This window comes from Anguilla anguilla, chromosome 4, assembly GCF_013347855.1.
Source record: "Anguilla anguilla isolate fAngAng1 chromosome 4, fAngAng1.pri, whole genome shotgun sequence".
Taxonomy (NCBI): Eukaryota; Metazoa; Chordata; class Actinopteri; order Anguilliformes; family Anguillidae; genus Anguilla; species Anguilla anguilla.
The window spans coordinates 58,714,789-58,727,053 of NC_049204.1; the positions used below are offsets into that span (position 1 = coordinate 58,714,789).

Consider the following 12,265-nt stretch of genomic DNA (forward strand, 5'->3'; position numbering starts at 1 on the left):
AATGGCGACTGGACTTCCTCTACCACTCAATTCAATTTTCCCTATTTGCCATCTGGATTTCATTGAAGGTCATCTGGTGGTTGTGCAATTATACAATATCAGGGTTGCTACTGCTGTAAGGGCAAAGCCACCATTTTCTATTACTGCCATCTGGTGGACCATGAGGTAGTCCATGTCAAGGTTATGTAGAGTTAAGGAATCTGGGGTACCATCATGCATTTGAAAGTATAGTAAGGTCACCAGGCATGATTTTTCCCATACCTTCCTAGACTGGCAAATGATTAATATATGGGCTCTTAGGAGGGCTATCCACCCAAATACAATGAGCTCCATAATGTTTGGGAACAATCTTTTTTTTTCTTGATTTAAGTTGTACAGCACAATGTTAGATTTGTAATCAACCAATTTACATTTGGGTAAAATGCAGATTCTCAGCTTTTATTAAAGGGTATTTTGATACATTTTGGTTACACCATATAGAAATCGCAGCACTTTTTAGGCATAGCCCCCCATTTCAGGGCACCATAATGTTTGGGACAAATAGCTTCACAGGTGTTTCGGCTTCAATTGCTTCCTTAGTGCAGGTATAAGAGAGTTTTCAGTGACTAGTCTTGTTCCTAGGCTTTGGTTTGGGCATGTATGGCTGCCACAGGTGCTGGATCACTAGTTTTCATGATGATGTAACTGCTGATAGCAGCAGAATGCTTGCAAAATATACAGTAGGCCTGCAGTTAAAAGGATTGATATCAAAATGAGAAGTTACAGGAAACAATATTGGCTATCTTGGCACACACAAATTAAACAACCTCTATTCCAATGCTACCCAGTGTTTCCTCAATTATTTAATGTAGCTTGGCCCTGTGTTTTTTCATTGAGTAGCACTGCTTTGGAATAGAACAGGCTTCATTTGTGCGAGCTAAGATAGCCAACTAGTCGGCACTAAATATACACTAAATACAACTGGCATTCCTCCGTGTAATTTTAGGTATGAACAGGACTGCAATCTTACATGACTGCTAAGGTGGCTATCAATCCTGACAGTAGCCAGCAGTGCTTATGCATTACCATAAATTACTGTAACATGTGAGAGCGGACATGAATGTTGAGTAAATCAGTAACAGTAAAAGCAACAGTTATAACTAGTACAGCTGGATAAAGAACAGTCAACGTTCACTCTTGAGTTATTTTTAAGTAATTTTGCAAGCATGAAAATTAGAGAATTACAGAAAAATTACATTAACAAATAAAAAAACAACTTTCCATTACAATGTGATTACTATACTTTCAATGAAACATGAAGACTAAAAAGCAAATTCAAACAATAACCAAATTCTGATTTCTTAATGTACACTACAAGATAATACATCTCTAAAACTAGCCCTCAGCTAAACCAAACGATATAAAATGGTTAAAATCCTTCTTTCTCTGAAAAGAAACTGTGGTGGACATTGTTCTTTGCGAAGGACCGCCATCCCTGCAATTTCCCGCCTAATTAATGAGTCCCGTGATGTAAGCTCTTCAGCTAAATTCCCTGCTTTCCGCTTTTGACACAGGCCGAGAGCGCCGGGCTAATCTCTCCTCTGAACCGCCGCAGCCCGCCTCCAATCCCGCGGCCCCTTTGTGCCCCCGCTCTGCGCCCCCACCCGTCCCACTAGTGGCCACTCCAGCCTCCGCTGTCACCTTTGATGTGCTAATTGGCCCCCCTGGAAATCAGCATTGCTCGGCGCGGCGAGCGACCCCCGCGCGATCAAACCGAAAAAATCGGCTTCGTGAATAATTAACGGCGGGGGCGGGGCTTGCCCGGCTCCGACGTCTCCTCGTTTGCGTTGCTGATTATTTACACTGACACTCGGACGACGAGCGGAGCCAGCGGTCGGCCAGGTTAACCCGCCGCGTAATCGCCGTTTCCGTAAATAGAGAGGCTTGTTGTTGTTCTCCCTTTTTCACTGTCATTCGCTGCACTTGCAGCCATCCAGGAGCTGAAGAAGGTAGCTCCTGCTAGCACTGCATCTAGGCTGGGTCACCAACTGACAACATGGATTAGTTGAATAGTTCAAAAGGCAAGGCAACTTAACAGATCACATGTATGTTTATTTATTTTTTATTTCTGCACAGGAAATCTAATGCACTGGATTATAAACGAGTGAGGCATCATAGAAAAGCTTGTCGTTTCCTCTATCTGGGGGGAAAACAGAGAAACATGTGATGCTCTCCAACCCACTGCATTATCTGAGCGGCTCCAGTGACTGGATGAGGACTGTGACTGTGACACAGAGCGGGTGCAGGAGCTACCACCAGAATAGCACAACACCAGCTTACCCTATGGTTCTTCCTCACACGGACCCTCAGAGCCAAAATGACAGCTTTCTCCCACCGACAAAACACCCACTTAAACGTTTCTCTCCACCCGGTGGGGGAAACAAGCTAGTCAAGCTACGACATGGCCCCTTTCTGTCAAGCAGAACACACACCGCGGAGGACAGACGAGGTAGGAGGGGCCAGCGCGGAAAGGGGCCGGCCACATCAAACCCTCCCGTAGAAGATGAGCGGTCCTCGCACAACGTCCTTGTAAACAGCGAGAGTTCGGGCTGTCAAAGCAGATACGGCATGCCGCTTAACAACAGCATTATCCGACCCCCGTAACTGTCAGCGCCATTGACACCCTTGTGTCAATGACAGCATCTCCACTGGCATTCACTCTCCACTGGCAGCCTGCCAGTCCAGGAAACAGTGCTGCCAAGATCGAGCATCCACTTTCCGCAAGATAAGGATGTGCTATATAATATATAGTTCCATGACGTTTGGGACAAAGACATATTGTTTCTCAATTTGGCTCTGAATTCCACAATTTTTAATTTGTAATCAAACAAAACTACTGGCGAAGTCTGTTGACTTTTTTCTTCTATGCCTACATCCTGGAGAGTGTTCTTGATCTGTTAGACTGTTTAAAAATGGTTTTACTTCACAATTGAAAGTATTCTTTAGTCATTCACAACACTGGTCTTCTGTCGTCCACCAGGTAGCTTGCTATTGCTGAGATCACCAGTGTTCTTGCTTACTAACGTATCAAACTGTTGGTTTTGACACATCTGATGTTTGAGATAAATTTATTGTGATTTTTCAGCCTCGTGATGGCCTGCTTTACTGCCATTGACACTTATTTGGTCTTCATGTTGAGAGACAACAGCGACAGACTCTAAATGCAAATTCCACACCTAGAATTATCTCTAAACCTTCTTTTTTTTTGCTTTCTTGTGCACGAACTAATGATGCAAATGCACACAGCTGGCCAAGAAACTGCTGATCGGCCAAGTGCCCCATTGCTTTTTTACACATCATTGTGCCACAAAACAATGTTACAAGCACAAGCATATGCTGAAAGCACATTCTTCATTACATCAGAACAGGGAAAGTTTGTAAGAATGGTTGGCTAGTGACCTAATGACCATTTATCCAAGTGACTCTATGCCCATAATTAAGCTCGGCTAAATTGTTTTTAATTTAATAAATCACATTCACTGATGATAGCTCAGGCAAGGCTCCTATAATAATAGCAAACATTAAGCTTCATAATGAGCTATTTAGATCTTTTCTTATTTCATTATAAACAAGTTGCTAGCACACAGACCTCCCTTAATTTCTCTATGTGCCATTATGAACATGGCATTACCCTATAGACCTCCCTTCAATTCTCAATGCAATATGTGCTATTACGAACATATTGCTAGCTTATAGACCTCCCTTGCCTACAGACCTATAGACCTCCCTCGGTTTGAATACAAAGATGGTGACAGGTGTATCTGAGGTCATACAAGGGGTTGCCTGAGTGGCCCAAATGTAGGTCTACAACATTGCGTTCCAGAGTGGCAGTGCTCTTCTGACACAATGACTGCGCTACTTCACTGGTGGACTGTGAAGTAAAAAAGGGGTGGTCAGCTATACATGGTCAAGTGCATTATGCGTGTTTGTCTGCGTTCTCTCAAATTAAGATGTGAGACAGACCTATGAACTTGCAACCAAGGCACATGCCTCAGAACACCAATGTGGTCTCCCCAAATTCAGAGAAAAGACAATTGTGGATAAAAATAGCACGATAGCATGAGAGAGCATGGAATTCAAAGAAGAAACCTAGTTGTAAAATGAAAAACATAGCCACAAAAATAGAGATAAACCACTGCAGCTACGCCATTTATTGGTGGACACAGTGTGTTTTTGGATTACAAAAGCATCAACTGGATTAGTTTAAATGGATATTTATGTCCCAGGAATGCAATAGAGTGAACAATATAATTTATCAGTTATTCATATTTGTAATTACATGGGAAATACCTTTTTAATGTAAGTAGATAAAGGAGATAACGCAATTTTCTTTTTATGAAGTCATTACTTTACAAGAGCACATCTTTCATGATAAAGCACTGTGATTTAGCATAAAGAGTGCTAGTTCATATTCAGCTTGTGAAATTATTATACAGAAAAAGGTTACCTCAAGCTGTAGATATGTACTATTACTGCAACTGTCTTATTTGTCATTTTTACTAGTAAATCAGACTAGGACGTTTTTATGGGGTTTATTGGGGGCTTGAATGGTGTCAAGCTTAGGTTGATGCAGAGGCAAATTCAAGGAGTAATGCCTGAGATAAAGACACAGAGAGAAAAATCACTGACATGCATGTGAATAAAAAGACATATAATCAGATTCTTACGAGTATAATCCTTGTCCAGGTTGTCAGGTGACTTTCACAAAGCACAAGAGTACTACATAAAGCTTATCACTAGATTTTAAAAAAAACACAAGATCAAACTTGAAGGATTGCAGCGAGAAACCTTTTCAGTAGCCGACTTAATATTTCTCATACATCTTAATGTTACCCTAATTAAAAGAGGCTTTTGAAATTAGTTTTTGTTCCGATTAATAGAAAATTTGCTACTTTTTATAGAAGTGTTCCAAACACTCAGCAGCACATCACATCTGCTTCCTTGACTGATCTGATCTGGAATGTAAACAAGAGAAATAAAGAAAACTTTGTGTGCTTTTTGGGTGAGGCAAAGTTAGTTGGTAACACATAAATATCCAATCGTAACATATGTAGTCTGATTTACGTATTTTGTTTTGTTTAATTTTTTACATGAGCCACAGTGGCAGACACAACAGATCTCCAAAACCCTGACATGAACCCTTCTACCATCTTACTACTGAGACCAGACACTGATTCACCGCTTCTCTCGAAGCTAAAGAAGATATTTTGAAATCTAGGCTAATGTCCCCTTCGGGGGAAGCCACACTTTCTGAACACAGAGTGTGTAAAATTATTCCGAAATGGCTGTCTATGTTTAGATCCAATTTCTCAAGCCCTACATTTCAGAAGTAATGACTAATAGCCGATCGCTGAAACTCTCAGAACAAATGAGTCGCTCCAGAACTTTGAAACAACCAAATCAGGCTTTTCCTGCAGAAAAATACAATTTACTAAAGATTGCAGATGACTGCTACACTGGTCCCTAGGTTTTTGCCAGAACCCTGCTGTTCTGACAAAGAAAGGGTGCACTTGTCAGCCCTGACAGAATTCTCAGTGCATTAAGCGCAGTACCTTGAATCTCAGGAGATACTAATATTTATCCCACTAATTGCACTATCTAAGCTGTGTTACTATGTTCTGCAGGAGCTCAATCAGTGTATGTATATTGAGCGCTGTTCCCTGCTGTTGTGTAGCTAGCTTCCTGGCTAGCTGGCTACCTACTATTACGCCTGATATTACCAGCAAATTCAGCCTACAGCTGCAAATAAAAATTGCATACAATTAAACCTCTTTTTCTCTAGATCCCATTAGGAAGCAATATCACCTTAATTTATGAGTCTGCTAAAGGCTACCACAGTACAGAGCTTTTCCACAAAGGCTAATTGAATGTTAAGCAGGGCAGCCATTGCAGCTCTGCAATGCTGGAAAAGCCTCTGAATAACTATGTACAGATAAAGGAAATACATTATTAATTGAATTGAAAATGCGATTCAAGATACCTCATATTTATGGTACATTGAAACTGAGAAAGCTTGTGACATGAAAACTGACCACATATGATAAAGCACATATCTAGCAGATCATGCTCTCCACATATTCTGTTTTGGAGTACCATTTGGAGCTGATATTTTTTTACAATGTTTCTTTAAAGGTTATTATAATTCATACTCTGTTTTTGTTCATGCTCTACCACTCAATTTTTAAATAGTCTCAGCTGGTTTTATGGGCTGTGAAAAGAAGCAGAACAGTATTATAGGTCAAGGCCAAACAGGAAAGTTTGTACAATATTAGAAAATATTTTTTGTGTGAAACTGTGACTTTGGCAGTGACCGTGAAAAAAAAAAAATCTGTTATGACTATTTTGCTTTGTAACATAAATTTTTATTTTGAAAAACAGTTTGCTTTATGTGTGTCTGTACGACCTGAGATGTATGTGTCATTATATCATTACTGTGGAGTCAGCCAACCCCTTAGGGGGAGATATAAAAAAGGCTATATCTCTCTTCATATAGGCTTTATAAATTAGCGGCATATAATTAATATACTACATATTAAATTTAAAAATAGATGTAACAAATTGGCGAAGCGAAGGAGGAAGGGGTGATCTTGTCACCACTGTCATTGCTACTTGGGCATTAAAGTGCGACTACTAGGCAACTTAACAGAATATGAAATCAAAATTCAGGTGGTTTCATGCATGAGATACAAAATTGGCAATGGAAACTATTTGCATTAGCAGATGCCACAAAAGCCTTATTCACATACGCATTTTACGCAAGGACCTCATACCTTTGTTTAGACACCACAGATTAAATATGACATCAACAAATGCTTTACATTTGTAGGATTATTTACAATGGTAAGAAAATACTGTATAGTTTGGAGGGGGGTGGAGGGGGGGGGGGGGGGGTAAATTGGATGCCCATAAGTAGCTTCCTGCCAAACAGCAAGCTTAATCCCCATAAATCATCTGCTGCTAACTGGAAGACAGTGCCAGGGAAGGCTTAGAAAGTGAGCGCGTGATGTTCATTGTTAGTTCAGCTTCTTCCGAATGTCCTCCGCGAGAAAGGCAAATGGTAACTGCGGGCCTGTGCCTGCTTGCTCCAACTCAACACTGACGTCCCCGTCGGGGGGGGGGGGGGGGTTACACAAATCACCCTTCTGGAGTCACCAAGACGCTTCCGTAAGGCAAACACGTCCCCCTCCTTTGTCGACCCTGGCCATCTGCATCGAGACACTGCTCCCCTTCCCTGATATTCCTATGCCGTGAATACACTGTGCATATTAACAGGCAGGTAGGAGACACCGTTGGAATACAGAGAGGCTGATATGGAGGCAAATATAATGCAGATACCAGCAAGCTGCATGCATCTGAGCCAATCACCGACACCTGTTCCATTTGTATGCTTGTTTCAAAAAAACAAGCTTGAGCATTTAAGGGCCACGCATTTAGAAAGAAACAACAACAAAAAAAACATGAAATCACAGAGAAAATCACAACTGAAGCACAGCCCAGTGGTAAGTGCCCCATAAACATCTCAAACAAAGGCTGAATTTGAAAGAATTGCAACAACAAAGGCATCTGTGCCCGTGAGAGCCATCGTGATCTAATTTTCATTAGAGCGGAGCCGGCTATGACGCCTCTTCATTACATTAGACAGCCCAGCGAGCGAACGTGCGGTACAGTACGCCCGCTCTTCAAATCGCCGGTATCTAGGTCACCGTGGCTCTCAATCTGTCCTTTGCTTTAACAGCTTTGATCGTCTCGTGTAATTTAGGTCAAAGCTAATAAACGCCACTCATTCTGCCCGTTCCCAAAAACAGCGGAGCTCAGCCCATAAAGGTCTCGTATCTGAGCCCGATGGCCTCCATCTTTAAGTTTCTTCATTTTAATCGGAATGTCCAACCCCTCCCTGTATAGAAGTGGTCTACAGTACACCCTTGTATGGTGACACCCATTGCAAACCCCACAGAAAATGTTTTTTTCCAATAGACTATTTCAGTTTCAGATTTTTTTCTGTTCTCAGGTAGACTGAATGTCTAATACTCTTATCCCTCTAAACCAGTACAAAGTGTGCATAATCTAATAAATGAGGCGTCTTATTTTTTTCCATTAGATCACAACTGTACAGTATCAAGTGAGGAAGACACAATGAGCTCCAGTTCATGTTTAACGCTTGATATACACAGCTGCTTAGTGATGGCTGTTACAGTGACAGGTCATGACGGACCAATGCCATGCTGTGGCTTGACTAAACAGTACCGTGTTGTAAAGTGTCACAAGTAGTCAAATTGTACAAACTGTGAAAAACCGAAGTGTCAGTGTGACACCAGGTGTAAATATTCCTTATAATAAATGATTCCATGTACACACCTTATAATAAATGAAGAACTAAAAAGACAAGCAGTCAATGTTGATGTATCAGGGCTAATCACTTAATCATGAAAAAATGACAGATATTGATGTCTGAGCTATGATTAATTTTGGTTTTGGTCTGGTGTCTTTGCTTTCATATTACACTTAATAGTGAATTTAATAAAGCAACATTGAACGGCATGGTGATATGTATGTGTATGAAAGTGGTTCTAAAAAAGGGCACATAATTACAGTATGTTTGGATCTTGTTACTAGTACTACAAGTCGACATTTTACTGCATATTTCCGATTATACAGTATTTGTATATTATACTGTACATTACATAACTTTGATAAAATATATTTTACTGCGCTTGTCAAACTCAAGTGTGTCCTTTTATGCAAACCTAATAACTATATACTAAACATAGTTTCATTGGCTAAGATACTTCCCAGTGGTCACTATAATAGCCCACTATTGGCTGGCTATGTACTGGGGAGAAGTCATGCTACCCAGAAGAGTCAGTACTTGTGCACGGCGGGTCCCAGTGGTTATACTAAGGCACAGTACTGTCAGAAAACCTTGTAGATGCGCTCATCTTGTTCCAGAGAGTCTGTATAAACTGGAGACAGCAACATGTTCACAGTACATCTTGGCATGTTTACAATGGCAAAATGGACAACAACGATAATTCCTCCAGATAATTGCCAAGTAAACAATGAACATTCTGTCAGTGTTTCTGAGTTACCACATTTTTGGAACTAAGAACTACAATGTATTTTGTTCGCTGGACCCCTGCAGTGATAAGAGTACAGACTTTGCCATGATTTGTGCCATCTGTTGATTTCTAAAACACATAGAAGGTAAGGACCCCCCCCCAAGCCTGTTTTGCCCCTCCACTTAACAAAATAAGGAATCGTTTTCGTTTAAACACTGGCATCATAAAATTGTTTATAGCGATAAAACCGCAAGTTTTAACACATTCAAACGGTATATTGTGTGGCTTGATGTATTGAAAAATTCACTGCAAAAACAGAATGAATGCAAATAAACTGAAACAATTGCAACTTAAGGCGTTAATACATTATAAGCTATTAAAACTAACAATAGCACCTGAGTTAGCTAAGCAGTTTTAGCGTTTTAGAAAAAAGAGGTCAGATGGTTCTAAGCATGGATGTTTAACAAATGGGTCAGTACAATTCACTATCAGTTTGAGAGCTTAATCCCACCCAAGACAAGAAAGCCCAGTTTCATTCAGTGTGAGTGAAACACATGAATGGATAAGGAATGCACTTCCCCCATTGCAGCGCAAGCTGTGCCATTACCTTCCTTTCTCAAGAGATCACATCATGTGATACGCCACCTGTGGTGCTCCCCGAGGTCAAGGTTTCCCGGCACAGATCCATACGCTGCGGCTCAATATGCGGAGCGCGAGCGTAGCTGTGAAAAATGACACCATCACCGTTCTTTCATTGGAAAGCCAATGAATGCATAAATCAGGTCCCCCCTCTCCCCAGGTTACAGGCGCACCTCTAATAATCCACACAAACTACTGACGCATTTCCCCCACGCGGCCCATCAATCACAGAGACCGCTGATCAAAACCATCACTGTAATACACCATTCCCCACTAATCTCTTCAGCTGTCTGTGAAGCATACATGCCAATCTGCTGTTTTTTTTTTTTTTTGCTTCTCCCGACTGGCAGTTGGCTGTTTCTGAAGGCGCGTTTGCCCGCCACAAATGCAGCCCGGATTAGGCAGAGGGGGGGGGGGGGAGCCTGGGCGGACAGAGGGACAGGGAGGGACCAGGAGCACAGCTGTGACAAGACAGCGCAGAGCCTTGAACAGATCCAGGAGGGGACCGTCAGCGTGGCATAGCTAAGCTCGCACATTATCGGCCCTGGCAGCTCCACAATGGGCCTCTCTGTCAGTGCCCCTCTCCCCTATACTGTAGCAAACTACTCCCTCCAGTGTGTTTGGACACACTGTAAAAGCTGGCATGGATTTTGCAACACACACACAAACTATACTGAACAATAAGAACTGAACGCCCCTTAACATTGTCATCAAGCTTCAGAGAGCCACATCACTTTAATTACTAAACTCCCACTCCACTTCATAACTGACTGTCACAGAATCCATAGTTTTACCATACCATAGTTTTTTTTTATAGTGGGGAGGATAGTTGTTGTTGAAGTGTTGCGTTGGAGTGAATATTTTTCTATCATGTTATTGTAGAAGTTCTGAAGAAGTCATTGTAGAGCCTCACCAGATATCTAGAGCTTACTGTAGAGCCTCAGCAGTTGTGCAGATTATTGTAGAGGTTGAGCAGTTGTGCAAATGTTAGTGTAGAGGTTGATCAGTTGTGCAGATGTCAGTATAGAGGCTCAGAGGTTGTCTAGAGGTTATGATAGAGGTTCAGGGTATCCTGAGGAACCAAAAATACCAACAAAGGCCTGGGGGAAGCATGATCTCAGCCAGCCCACCGTGAAACAGCAGAGGTGTTCATGCTCATCTCAGGTGGGCATGGTGGAATGAGGCCTGACCCCAGCTCCTTGCCCCTGGCAACGGTGCCCAGGCAGCCAGGACTGAGGTGACAACGGATAGGAGCTGGATAGATGCAAGCTGGCACCTGGAGCCGACTCCATTGCTATGAAAGCGCTCCCAGGTCTATGACACAGATGGCACAGCCACAGCTTAAGCCACAACTTCAGCTGCCATACAGTGTTGCCTCAGACCGTGACGGGGGAACGCCATTTTGCGCAGAATCTCCATTAAGAGAAAAGACGGACCACAGACATGGATAATTCAGAGGCTTTGAAATAAACATAATAAATATTATTTGTTTTGGGGGCGGTAAAGACATATATTGAGTCGCTGTGCTTAAAATAGTATATCACATTAAGTAGTGACCTGAGGGTGTTGAAGCACTGCCTCTTGATCTAGAATTTACCCTCAGAGTTTTACTTGCATGAGCTGACTTATGAAGGAACTGAAATCATTTCTGTTTTTGAGACAAAAATGCAAGCCCTCTGATGAATAATTCAGGAATATCCCTGATCTGAGTACTACGTTCCCTGTAGTTTGATCAGGCTGCCCACAGGTGAGTGACAGACGGTACTCATTAAACCAAGCTGAGTGACATTCTACTTAAATCTGCCATATTCATTTATAACTCCATTCAGCCCAATATGAAATCCATTTGCCCTTCAGATGTAAGACAAACTGTGACTGTTCCAGGCACCAAATCATAGCTGCACCATCAAAGGCTGTCATGGAAACACTTGATAACCTATCAACTACTCCCAGCTGGGTATGAAGCTTTGCAAGGACATCATTCGATTGTGCTGATCCAAGCGGACATTTTCTTCAGAGGCTTTTTACTTACCACTCTCTCGTGTGTGGGCCATCCTCCTTATAGTTAGTATTGATTTGTATCCAGCTAAACCTATTCCAGTTGACTAAACTAGGATTTATTCCAAGTGTGTTCATTAGAATTGTGTTTTCATTAGCTTTGGGAATAAGAGTAAGTAACTTTGACATGAGATTTCCCTCCAACACATCTATTTAATGGAGGAGTATTGACGTCTCTCTCTCTCTTGGTACGAGAAACCTGAACCCAAACAATCAGATGGAGCTAATACGAAAGACAGAGAAAATAGCAATTCCTCAAGTTGATGCTTTCTGCCAATAAATTTCAGCGTTCTGCCACTGTCTAGCATCCCACTGCAAGCAGAGGGGTGAAAATTATATTTGCAACAGTAGCACTTAGCTAATTGATCTGCCTTAATGTATCTGGATATTAATGCGCCTGTATTGGGCTAGCTGTAATGGCATGTTCTGATGAGGGTCTACAGGGATAGCTATTGCATTAATGAGCATACACA

General features: G+C 41.8%; 1 protein-coding gene across 8 annotated transcripts in view; it reads right to left on the bottom strand.

The window, feature by feature from the left end:
* Positions 1–12,265, bottom strand: part of dab1a (DAB adaptor protein 1a) — a 128,645-nt gene that overhangs the window by 81,326 nt on the left and 35,054 nt on the right. The window lies entirely within an intron of this gene.